Below are 13,824 nucleotides of genomic sequence, written 5' to 3'. Positions count from 1 at the left end.
CCGCCACCATAGCACCCGAGCTAGGCCGGACCTTTAATGCCGCCTTCGAATCTGGCATCTTCCCCAACATCTGGAAGCAGGCAGAGGACAAGCCCCTCCTCAAAAAACCCATTCCAGCCCGGCGGACCTAAGAACTACTGGCCCATCTCTCTCCTTCCCTTCACAGCCAAAATCACCGAGATATTCATCAATGCCCAATTGACCACCTTAATCGAAGAGAACGCCATCCCCGACTCCTCCCAGTCCGGATTTCGCAGCAACCACAGCACAAGACTGCCCTCTTTGCCGCCACTGGCAACATCCGCATGCTACTCGACCAAGGCCACACTGCGGCCCTCATCCTACTAGACCTCTCCACAGGCTTTGACACCGTCTCTCACCGCACTCTCGCAGCCAGACTCCACGACGCCGGTATACAACGAACCGCCCTCAACTGGATCCGCTCCTTTCTCTCCAGTAGAACCCAAAGGATCAGACTCCCACCCTTCCTCTCCGAACCCACAGAGATCAACTGCAGAGTACCACAAGGATCCTCGCTCATCCCTAGGTCTTCAACATCTACATGGCCCTCCCCGCCTCCATCATCAGACAGCATGGACTCAGCATAGTAACCTATGCCGATGATATCCAGCTAATCCTCTCCCTCACGAAGAACCCCTAAGACACCAGACTCAGACTCCAGGAAGGAATGAAAGACATCGCAGCCTGGATGAACAACAGCTGCCTAAAGCTCAACTCGGAGAAGACAGAGGTCCTTGTCAATGGACCATTCTCCACCGCCTGGGACAACACCTGGTGGCCTCTCACCCTCAGAAACCCACCCACTCCGTCAGACCATGCCCGTAACCTCTGCATCATCCTAGTCTCCTCCCTCTCCATGAACCAGATCAATGCAGTCACCTCCACCTGCTTCAACTCCCTCCGCATACTCCGCAAGACCTTCAAGTGGATTCCCCTCGAAAGCAGAAAGATCATCACCCATGAATTTGTAACTAGCAGACTGAACTTAGACAATTCCCTCTATGCTGGAATAAACAGAACCCTGCTTCACAAGCTCCAAACCATCCAAAACACCACAGCCAGACTCGTCCTCTGACCCCCTTGACACGAGCACATGACCCAGCACTTACGAGACCTCCACTGGCTCCCCGTCGAGAAGAGAATAACCTAAAAACTACACACCCACAAAATCCTACGCAGGGTGTACTATGACAGGGTGCGGCTACATCGCATGGGCCGGGCTAGAGACACGAACTATCTAAGATGTGCTTGGGGCAGGGAGATTTCTACCATACTGTTTGGACATGTCCCATAATACAGGCATACTGGGCCGAGGTTCTGGGGGAGCTGGGAGAAGTGCTGGAGGTCGATTTTCCGTTGGACCACAAATTGGTGCTGCTGGGAGTAACAAATGACGTGGACTTGGGTCACCCACTTCTCATATTTGTAGTTTTAGCATTGGTGGTGGCTAAGAGAGATGTGGCCTGGGCAAGGGGGGCCCCCAAGCCGCCGAGTCTAGATGACTGTAGAAGGGCCATGGATCTGTACATGGCGGCGGAGCGAGTCATGTACAATGCTAGAGGCCCAAGAAATTCAACAGAGTTTGGGGGAAATGGCGCCGATACCATGGGCTGGATGAGGATCTGTAAACTAAGGTGGGAGAGGCACCCGGCTACACTGATGACGGGGCGGAATTGGAAGGGGGGTTTTATTTCCACACTTTAGGGATTTGTGCACAAACAAGGTATAGTCCTGTCAAGATGAAGAGGAGATCGTGTGCAGGTGGGAGGGGAGAGGAGGGTGGATGGTGGAGGGAAGTGGAGGGTGATCGTATGTGACATGCCTGTTTTGTTTGTTTCATAAAACTGCAAATAAAAATATATATTTTTTTTAAAACTACTCACCCACGCTTACAAATCCCTCCACAACATCGGACCAAATACCTCAACGAAAGAGTCGCTTTCCACATACCCAAAAGGAAGCTCCGTTCCGCTAACCTCGCCCTGACAGTGACCCCACACATCCGCAGAACCCAAGCAGGTAGAAGAGCCTTCTACGTCGCTGCAAAGGCCTGGAACGAGCTCCCAGTCAACATCAGACGGTCCTCTACTCTGCACACCTTCAGGACCTTCAAAACCTGGCTTTTCAACTGATCAGGAGCTGCACCCTGCTCCCAGCGCCTTTAGACCCTCGCGGGTGAGTAGCACGCTTTACAAAACCCTGATTGATTGATTAACGCTAACTTACACTAACTATCTAACCCTAACACTTACACTATCTAACTCTAACTCTTACACTAACTATCTAAAGCTAACTTACACTATCTAACACTACCTCTTGCACTATCTTTCTAACCCTAACTCTTACACTAACGCAAACGCAAACTCTTACAGTAACTAATGCTAATTCTTACACTAATGCCCACATGCATCAAGGTAATTTGCATTAGCAAATGGTGCGAATCGCAAAATTCCGCCGTTTGCGAATGCAATTTCCTTTTTTGGGATGCATTATTTTTTTTCATGTTTTTGCAATTTAAGGAATCGCAATTATGTTGTGATTTCTTAAATTGCGATTGCATTTAAGAAATCGCAATTTGTGATTTCTTAAATGCAATGCATTAATATTTTTTTTTGCGAATTCGCAAATAGGAAGAGGTAAATTACCATGAAGTTGAACTTCATGGTAATTTGTGAAAAGTTTCAAAAATGCACAAAAGTGAACATTTTTCTTAAAGTTTAATTTCAGGGGTGCAGGGGGGGTCCTTTGGACCCCCCCTGCACCCATGAAATAGCATTCTCATTTTGCGATTCCTTAATTGCAAATCGCAAAATGAGAATGGCTTCCCATTCATTCCTATGGGCCTCTAGGCCCATAGGAATCAATGGGAAGGGATTCCTTAATTGCGATTCGCAAATTGTGAATCGCAATTAAGGAAAATTAAGAAATCGCAAAAAAAATTGCGATTTCTTAATGCATAGCATTTTGCGATTTCTTAATTGCGGTTCCTTAATTTTCGCAATGAAGAAATCGCAAAATGTAACAATGATGCATGTGGCCGTAAGTATGTAATATTAACTCTTACACTAACTGTCTAACCCTAACTCTTACACTAACTATCTAACCCTAACTCTTACATTAACTATCTAACCCTAACTCTTACACTAACTATCTAACGCAAACTTACACTAACTATCTAAGGCGAACATTTACAGTAAATATCTAACAAACTCTTACACTAACTATCTAATGGTAACTCTTACACTATGTATCTAACGCTAATCCTCACACTAACTATCTAACCCTAACTCGTACACTAACTATTTAACCCTAACTCTTACACTAACTAACCCTAGCTCTTACACTACCTAATGCTAACTTTTACACTTACTATCTAACCCTAACTCCTAGACTAACTATCTACCCTAACACTATCTCTTAAACTATCTAAGACTATCGAACGCTACCTCTTACACTAATTATCTAACCCTAAATCTTATACTAACTATCTAACCCTCACTCTTACACTAACTACCTAACCCTAACTCTTACACTAACCATCTAACGCTAACACTTACTCTAACTATCTAACGGCTTGCACTAACTGTCTAACCCTAACTCTTACACTAACTAACACTAAATCTTACACTAACTACCTAACCCTAACTCTTACACTAACTATCTAACGCTAACACTTACTCTAACTTTCTAACCCTAACTCTTACACTAACTATCTAACGCTAACTCTTACACTAACTATCTAATCCTAACTCTTACACTAACTGTCTAACGCTAACTCTTTTGGAATGTTGATATGGGATGCAATCCAGTTACCTCTTAATTCCAATGGAATACCTCAATACAGTATTATCTTGCCAAACTCATCATGAACAGAACATAGGGCAGAGCACAGTGTATTCAAATAGTTGGAGATGTACTTTAAAGTTTTACATTTCCTGGCGCCTTGAGACCCTCCGGGTGAGTAGTGCGCTATATAAATGCTCTGATTGATTGATTGATTGGTATTAAAAACCCCACAAATTCATTTTTCACCACTGTGAGGCCTACCTCTTCCAAAGGAAAACATTGGATTACCTTTTTACCTTTAATAAGTAATAAGGTTTGTTTGGGAGCGGGTAGGAATGTCATGTTTGGTGTGTGAAGAATTGTAATTTAAAACCCTCTGTAGTGGTAAAGTCAGATTATAAGACACAATTTTAGTAATGCCACTTTAAAAAAGTTGCTATGCAACAACAACTGGTTATTAAGGGAAGAGAACAATTTATTTTAAGCTAGAGGAGTCTGGTCCTGATTAACCAGGACGTGTCAACGAATGGTGTGAAACATAAATGATTTTTAAACACAGCAATTTTAATTAATAAGCACCACAGACTTAGAAAAATGTATTCTCTCAATAAATCTGACCTCATGCGTTTTCTTCTTCAATGGTTCCTTTTTAGGACCCTTACAGAACTTGGATACACTTGATCCTTTGTCACCTCTTCACTACGTGGAGGGATACTTCCCAGTTCATACTTTGATGAGAACCTCAAGCAACACAATGTTCGTACTTTGACAGGGCTGTATTCTTGTTTTCTAGTCCTTAGGATGACCTGTTGTGATGTTTATGAACAAACCTATTTGAGGTGGTCGAAACGTCAATGATACAAATAGGTGTTCCATACCAATATCTTACATATGTACTGCCAAGAAATTAGAATATGTTTGAACAGACTAAAGAGTTCTAAACGGACACCGCATTAAGTGATTTTTGTTTCTTGTATATTGTTATTAATTGTTTGTTATTACTTTTTATGTCACCACATTTTTCGTATGGTACTGATTTATGTTTATTATTATTATTTTTGTTGAAAAACAGTCCCTTGTCTGTGATGTGTAGCACTTTGTATTTATGCAATATATTAATGTTATTATGTGGAGAGAATCATTAGGTCTCTGCCTATTTCCATTCCGCAGGAATGGAATAGGACGAGTCTATAGCAGTGAAACCAAGAGTTTCACCAAGAGCCCAAAAAAGAAGATTTCCACGAGTGCATGTGCTCTCGTGCACGAGCTTGCCCGAGCCTTCTGCCTGCCTCCTGCCTTGAAGGCAATCTGCTTCTCCGCCCCCTGCTGTTCCCTCTCACTCGCTCGCACATCAAAGGCTGCTCACTCAAACACCATATGCCTGCTCCCCACCCCGCCCACCACCAGACTTCATTGGAATGTGCTACGTGCATTCTCCCCTCCCTTTCAGCCCTTTTAGCCTCTTTCCCAGCACCCAGCCGGACCCTCCTTTCGTCTATCTTGTTATCTTCTCCACTCTCGCCTCATTTTTTTCTTTATTTTCTCTCCCGGCCTTGTAAATATGCCCCCTCCCCATGCACTAAATCGCACTTTTCTTTTGATCCACACACTTGAGTCACTTACGTCCTAGTGAGCTGTTGCCCTGGAGCTGCTGTTATTCGGGTCCCGCCTAGTCCCGTTGCTAGGGAGCAAGTTGAAAAGTGTGCCAGGGCGTCGCTCACTCTACACCAGTGTCACTAGTTTCAGAAGCCACCGGGGCTATCTGCGTGGCCCGCGGAACGCAAGTCCGTTCCTCTTTCTTTTTTTTTTCTTTTCTTTTTTTTATCCTCATTACGCAACAGTTAAAGTCAGGAGTTTTCAGGGACCTTTCTCAACTTCGTGGCACCCCTGAGGAAAGAGACCCCTTACGTCCATATACTTATAAGGAGGAGGCTTGATTAATCGTAGTAAGTTGAGCTCGCCATTTTTCGCTACTCTTGCAAGCCTTCCTCGACATTGTTGCGATAGCGTAATCATTGGACAGTTTACAGAGGAAGTAGTGGGAAATCCAGGAATGTTGCCATCATATTACATGCACATTTTATATATGCCACTCCACTTGATTCACCTCTTATGATATTCTTCCCACAAGTCCCAGAATTTATATTTTTTAGAGGCGTATTTCTTATTTTTATCTAAATTAAACACTTTCAAAACTGAGACCAACCATTCGTTGTGAGTAGGGGGAACAGGAGTTATCCATTTTACACAAATCTCCCTCCTTGCCAAAAGAATCAGAATGAAAAGTAAATTCTCTTGAGCTTTAGTAAAAAGTCTTTCTGCAATCGTTCTTGAGACCCCAAAAATAACTAGGTCCATACTTACAGAAAGTTGTCTTCCAAATACCCCTTCTAAGGTAGTACCCACTTCTTTCCAGAAGGCATCCAGGCTGGGACAGCGCCAGAACATATGTAAATCGTCAGCCATCTGTAAATCACACTTTGGGCAGCTCTTCACTGTGGCCCCGTTCAATTTAGATAATCTTTTCGGTGTCCAGTAGGCTCTATGTACAGTGAGCAAATGATTTCTTTTAAGAGCAGCAGACGTTACAATTGACCAGCATATGCTCATAGATACTTGCCATGCGTTGCTTGTATCCTGCGTCGGCAGGTCTTTTCCCCAGATACTTTCTGGAATTCGGAAGTCGTCCTCCCCAGCCGAGATTAGGGCCCAGTACCAGAAGGAAGTTTCTTTCCGAAATGGATTAGACGTCTGCATCTTTATCTCCATGGCGATGTTACCTTTTCTAGATTCTTTAAGGGACTTACTCCAACTCAGTAGTTGGTAATATTTAAATTTTGAAAGAGTGGAGTTCGTGCATTGAGATAATATATCCCAATCAAGCAGTTTATTCTGAAACAGAAGCTGTCCCCATTCCGTGATTCCTGCTGATCTTAGCGGTGTTGCTAAACTATCCTTAAGGCAGTCTGGTGTGGTCTGAGAATCCCAGATCGGGGCCTTATCACTATAAAAGGGGATATCCATTGTAGATCTAATACAGTACCATATTCTAGCGGCTGATTTCAGGACCTTTAGTTTAATTTTTTTAAAGAACTTCGGATGGCCGAATTTGTAAAGAAAATGACTGGTATTGTTTGTTAAAATACGTAAGAATAATGGATAATTTTCATAAGGACCCAACAACACTCTACTACTTTTAAATTGGAAGGCCCTGCAGTATTCTAATAGATCTGGGCTTGCTATTCCTCCTTGCTCTTTAGATCTTCTTAATTTACGCCATGCGATTCTTGGTTTTTTGGAAGACCATATGAAACTAGATAGGTCTCCCTGCATCTTTTTTATCTTTTCTCTGTTGAACTCGAGCGGGATAGCGTTAAAAATAAAGGTGAATTTTGGTAAGATTGCCATTTTTATGATGTTCGATTTACCCAGGAATGTTAGGGGCAGCGCTCTCCAGACTTTCAATAACTTTTTTACGGCCGGCTGCTGAGACCGGTCGGGAGCTCCGTGCCTGAGCTCCACGTGCGGTTCTATGTGGTGAGGATGCGATTGCAGGAGTGTTTAACTATGGCATACTAAATATTAGTGCCAAACCTACTCTTTAGCTCAGTTATTGGAGACGCAGAAGACGCAGTGCCTTTCTTCGGCTTTTCAGCTTTTTTTCGGCTTTTCAGCTTTTCTCGGCTTCTCCGAAGTGTTAAAAAAAAAAAAAAACGGTTTCCTACCTGTCGTGTGATTCTCTCTGCTCAAAACTCTTCATGCTGATCCCGGTCAGCGTCCAAGATCCTCCCCCAGCCCCCGCTGGTGTGTCAGAGAACACCGTGAAACGGAGCCTGCTCATCGGTGATTCGGAGCTCGATTCAGAGCTCATCACAATCTCAGATGCTGGAAAGTGGGAGGCTGCCCTGCGAGCACGGCGGAACTGCAGGAAAGCAGTGAGTCGGTTCTCATTCAGTGTTAGAGGTAAGGCGGGGGGAGTAGAAGTGTTTAGAAGTCGGACGCACTTCCCAGGGGAGTTCTTTAGCTCTGAGGTTCAGATAAATAATAGAAGAATTAAGCAATTCCGCTCCACAGACTCATTGGTTAAGATACACCGGCCTCAGCCTCAGTCCAGTAGCACTTTGTCTGTAACTGACACGCCAGTTTTGGGAAACCTATATAATCTAAACGGCCCTGACTACCTGCTCCAGGCGAATTACCTGGCAGGAGCTTGTGAGAGCAATATATTGTCACAATACTTACAGAAACAATTACAACATACCAATTTACGAAGTTTGGGTGGAGTAAAAGTGGAGGGGCAGAAGGAAAGCACAGTTTGCGCCACCTCACCCCCAGTAATCCTTGAACTATCAAGGCAAACAAGGGTTTTAGCTAGTTGCAGTGCTACAGGTATAGATAAAATTGATACCATAGTAGATAATTTAGATCCGGCTGCTAAACCCGAGTCTGATCCTGATTTGTTTCAGCAGGAAAAGTCCACTTACTGCTTAAGGAACAGGCTATTTCTTAAAAAATCAGCTCCCCCGGCTCTTAAACAAACTATTATTCCGCGAATCACAAAGAGAGTTTCGCGTAAAGCCCCTAAACAAGATAAAGGGATACCAGTGAATAAGAAAGGAGCGTCAGAAGGGAGGCTGGAACTAGTTGAAAAGAGAAGAAAATCTGTAACAAAAATCACACCCTCCTTGAGGTCTTACTTTAAAGTGCAGGACAAAGTCCACTCTATATCTGTAATGGAAAAGCCTGCCTCACCAATGCTACCTCAGCCACTAATGGGGGATATAAACGATCCGAGCAACTTTTTGGTAGAAATCTCAATGAGGGAGTTAGAGAATCAGGATCTTGAGGAACCACAGACGATAGTCCAATCCCAGGACCAGCCCTCCAGCCAGACTCTGAGTCAGTCAATAACTACACCTCAAGCCTTCTCTGGAAATGTACCTACCCCTAGTTGTTCTACTATGCCTTCTGCTTCAGAATTAGAGAATGCTACAAATATTGTATCCCCTGACGTCAACACCTCAGATATAATTAACATTAACTCTAAATCTGATAAATCTGATAAAATGCACTGTGAGCCTAGTAGCAATATAGAGGTCCTTATGGAGAAAATGTTTGTAGAGATGACATCCAGATTTAAGATATCAGAGGATAACCAAATCAAACTCCATGATAGATTTGAATCTTTGGACTCTAAGTTATTGGCGTTGAATGAGAGAGTCTCTACAGTGGAAGCTGTAGCTGTGGGTCTGACTAAGAGGGTGGAAGCATCAGAAAGAAATATAAGAGATTTAAAAGCAAAGGACAAAAGTATGGAGGAAAAACTGGAAGCCTTGGAAAACCAGTCTAGGAGATCTAACTTGAGAATTCTTAACGTGCCGGAAGGGCGAGAAGGGTCAGACATTAAGAAGTTTATAATATCGCTAATAGAGGAATATTTTCCATGGTGTAAAACCCTAGACCTGGAAAATGACATTCAGCGGGTTCACCGTGATCCTTTTGGGAAACCTAAAGAGAGAAACAATCCAAGGAAGATCCTGGTGAATTTTAAATCTTACAACATCAAAGAGAGGATCCTGAGTGAAGCTCTAAAATCTGAACATACAATTGGGATGACTGGTCTTTTAGGATCCGATCTGACATTGCGAAAGTGACACAAGACAGGCAATGGGAGTTGGGTCAAAAAATGCCTGAACTAAAATCATTCGGGGCTACAGTCCAAATGAAGTTCCCGGCTTCACTCAGGATTATGTGGAGGAACAAGATGTACAATATTAAAGATCCTCTAGACGTTGATAACCTGTTAGTACAGATGCGGGATCAAATCCAAATTCAATCCCAAGCCCATTCCTAGACTGAATATACTTGTTCTGGGCGGTATATACTTATAATGAAGCAATGAAAACTAGTTTTAAGACTTACTTATAATACTAGCATCCTTATCTATCTTTTTCTTTTGAATACAGGCACGGGGCTCAAAGAGGGTCATAATTAAGGCCCAAAGGAAAGGGAGGCTTTCCCAGGGAGGGTATGTGTCTCCCCGTCCCTCCTTTTCTCTTTTCTTTTTTGCGTTTTTTTTATATAACCACAAACACAAGTGGCTTTCAGCCATTTCAAGAGGGGAAGAGGGGGAGGGGGGGAGCACATGGTGGTTGGGAGCAAAATAGGGAAAAATAAATAAAAAAATGTCCTCATCTCAAACCAGAGGAGAGAATCAGGAACCAATTGATTAATAACGAGCGCCATTCACCTTATAGAGGAAGATGGGAAAAAACCTGAAGAATATAAAAATAACTACCTGGAATGTTAATGGGTTAAGAATCAAGAGCAGAAGAAGGAAAATCTTTGAATATTTAAAATCTGCCGATAGCGAAATTTTAATCTTACAAGAAACACACCTAATGAAAACAGAATGGGAAGAGATCATTAAAACTCTTCATTGGGTCGAGGATTATGTTTGTACTGACCAACAGTTGATGAAGGGTGAATTGAAGCCCTTCAGGGTGTGGCCACGAGTTACAAACCATAAACCACCCTGCCCTGTGGTTTCGAGCCGTGGGCACATGTCACCGACGCAATACTTCACTGAGGAATAAGGAACAAGCAACAAAGATTACAGTTGGGTGACATTTTATTGCACAAAACACATGTATTTCGATAAAACGCATTTCTAGTGAATATTCTTTAAGACAATCTGGCTTCACTCTGCCAGGAGTATATGCTAAATAGAACTTGCCTCTAAAGTGCTGCGAGGCAAGCTGGAATGATCCATTGAAATCACATTTAAATCAGTTAGAGCTAGAATTTAAGAAGGACACAGAATACATTCTATGAACATATAGAGAACTTGAAACCAGCCTTCATGAAGAGAATAATTCCTGCAGATTGAATAGTTTAATGTGAGGGGCCAGCATTATTAAAAAGGCACAGGATACATTCCATGATACATTCTATGAAAACATAGCGCCTAGAAATGTGCCTTTCTGAAGAGAATTACCCATGCATGTTTGACATTCCAAAGAGATCCAAGGTGCAAAAGGACTGGGATCTTTCAAAAAGGGCACAATTGAAATTAGTTGGGGTAAGCAGGACACTCTATAAAGTCTAGTGCCCAAGAGCCCCTTAGCCTATGGAGACTATCCCAGCAGGACCTAATAGCCTAAGTGAACCTAAAATGCAAGGGATTGGGTGTGAATGGAAAGTACAGAGCAAGGACAGACACTTAAAAGACAAAAGTATTATCTGGCTTAGGGTGCCCACCACCTGAGAGAGAGAGGAATTGACACCCCAAGTCAGACAATCGGCTAGCCGGAGAGCCTGCATGCAAGAAGTTGCATTAGCAGAACCCCGCCTTCAGATTTGACGGGCTGAATCTCATATACCTGAAAAATGCAGAACCAACACTGTGCTGACGCCTTTTCTGACGCACTTTCTGGTGCAGGTCATTTGGCCACATGTGTTCTAGGACACCGGAAGCTCACCCCCAAAGAACACCCTGTTCTCTAAAAGAGGACACAGTGTTCTCAAAAAGCGAACATCTTGTACATTTCTAAAAATATATGTGTTAGAGCGGAACTTACAACAGGTGCTGAGGTGCTGTGACATTCATTTCATGCAAGCTATCTTTCAGAACAACATTTCTGCAAGATTCCAAGATGTGCCAACTTGTAATGGCTGAGTCTGTGTACGTGTGTGTGTGGGGTGTCTTGCAATGGGGCTTGTGAAAGGCTACTGTAACTTTCAGGTTTGCTCAATTGCCTCGCTGTGTTCAGCACATCAGAAATGCACGTTTAAAACTATTTAGGCTCAGTGGATTCTGTTAACATAAGCCGGTGGCTTTGGGCCTTTGGCTTGGGCCTACAACCCCGGGATTCAGGGGATCCATGGGATTTCATTTGCTGATTTTATATGGTGAAAATTGGTCATTTTAGCATATTTTCAGATTTTGTCAAGTAGGGCTCACATCGGACCTTCATCCTACCAAGGTCGATAAAAAGGCCCCTCTATCACAGTGCGTCACAAAAGGGGTGGTTATCCTCATAAAAAAATCTCTGAAGGCAAGAATTTTATCATCCGAGACAGACCCTAAGGCAGAGGTCTTCAATCTGTGGGGCGCGACCCCCAGGGGGGTCGTGGAGTCCTGGGAAGGGGGTCGCAGATTCTGTTGGAGCGTGCAGCAGTTCCTGGCGTCAGGCTGATTGAGGCCGGGTGATCACGGCGGAGGCCTAATTCACGCCTCATTAACAAGTAAAGGTCTTCTGAAGACCTGTGAAGTACTCGGGTGTGCCTTTCTGTGTGTCCCGAAGCTGTTTCAGCCGGGCTCACTTACACGTGCTGGGGAGTGGGGGGTGGGGGGGTCTGGGGGAGGAGGCTGTAGCCCTTTGAGTTCAATCAATGGACTTAGCTGTGGGGTTTATTTTTATTTTTAACGTTTTATATAGCGCTAGCTTAACCCGTAGGTATCAGAGCGCTTTACAAACACACATAGTAAACAGCAGAAGGACATTACAGTCATTGGTTCAAGTCCCACGAGCCCTCATACTGTCGTGTATTTCTATAGGTTCTGAATCGATCCCCCTATTCCTGACCCTATTCTGGTTAAACTACCTAGCTAGTTAACTAACAGTCAGCCCATGAGGCAAGAAAACCCCCATGATGCAGATACCGTTATCTGACGCAGTCACACTACGGCACAGGAACGTGTTATCTGATTAGGTCATAACGCTTGAGATCTAATTAGACAAGCGACATTCCTCCAGCCCCTGATAAGGCATACGACGTTCTCATAACAAATCAAACCTATGACAACCTGGATAATCCGTGCGGCCATTGTTTTGATTTCACAGAGAACTTTAGTAAAGAATGTGCTAACGAGCAAGTCGTATGACATCTTTATTGACGTACCTATGTCCATCCTTACGTCAATCCCGGCACCTTTAAGGTATAAATATTGCCGACCTTGCCCTATGCAAACACACGCGTGGTGACAAGACGGAGCAGCCATACTTGCCGAAGCCGAGAGCAGAAGCAGACCCCGCAGGCAACAGCCCCGCCTTCCTGACGCGCTGAGAGACGCGCTGCTATCTCAAGCCGAGAGACCCAGCACCGGCGCTTCCGGGTAGCCCTCGCAGGCAGCCTGGAATATCGAGAGCAGAGAAAGAGATACCATTCCTCATTCATCCTAAATTCCAGGTACAGAACTGAATAACCCCTCACAGAGAATTCTTTAGTTATTCACTTGGCAAAAACAAACTTAACTTAAACTGTAACTTTCTATTCCCGCCCACGCATTAGACTTAGGTCAGGTACACGGGGTAGGCGTATTTAGAAACACCAGTTGAGTACGTTTAGTCAAATGTATATGTGTATGTAAATATATTTTAATCATTTTAAACATCATATGGCTCAGAAACCATATCAATGTTTTTACAGTATTATTTTATACTATTGCTTTTAATGTATGCACTTTACTTAACTATAAGTATTGCAATAATATCGATCCATTTCTCTTGTACGAGAAAAGAGACTGATCAATAAATAACATCTTTTATTGAACACGCCCGTCTCTTCCTTTTCTCTACATTCTGATGAGACTAAGAATGCACGTACTGACTGAGTAAAATAATTGCCTTGTGCTCACACGACTCTTGAGATTGACTCTTGATTAGGGGAGAGCAAAGTTGTCATGTTCTATGGTTGTCAGAAACTAAATCCCTTCTTGTCTAATCAGGGGAGTTAATCCTTCCTTGAACATTCGAGAAAGTTTCTAGCGAACTCTGAGCTTAGCTGGCAAACCCAAAAATTAAGTCTAGTATCGACAGTAGTAGACCTAGTTAACGTCTGGCCTAGGCCTTTACTGCTGTAGGTACTATTCCAATGCGCAGAGCCTATTGGGAAGATAGGAACTACACTACATGGCGCCCAACGTGTTTGGAAAGGGCGATAAAACTAACGTAAGACATTTAGAGTAACTCAGTCGTGCTTTCTCACTCAGACCCCTTTTCCCAAATACTCCAA

The 13,824-nt window shown here is 43.5% G+C and overlaps 1 protein-coding gene across 1 annotated transcript in view; it reads left to right on the top strand.

Moving 5' to 3' along the window:
* LOC144755576 (uncharacterized) overlaps positions 1 to 13,824 on the top strand; it is a 193,832-nt gene that overhangs the window by 106,818 nt on the left and 73,190 nt on the right.

This window comes from Lissotriton helveticus, chromosome 1_1 (genome assembly GCF_964261635.1).
Source record: "Lissotriton helveticus chromosome 1_1, aLisHel1.1, whole genome shotgun sequence".
NCBI lineage: Eukaryota > Metazoa > Chordata > Amphibia > Caudata > Salamandridae > Lissotriton > Lissotriton helveticus.
Note: the sequence above shows the minus strand (reverse complement) of the source record. Positions and strands in the feature narration are given on the sequence as shown.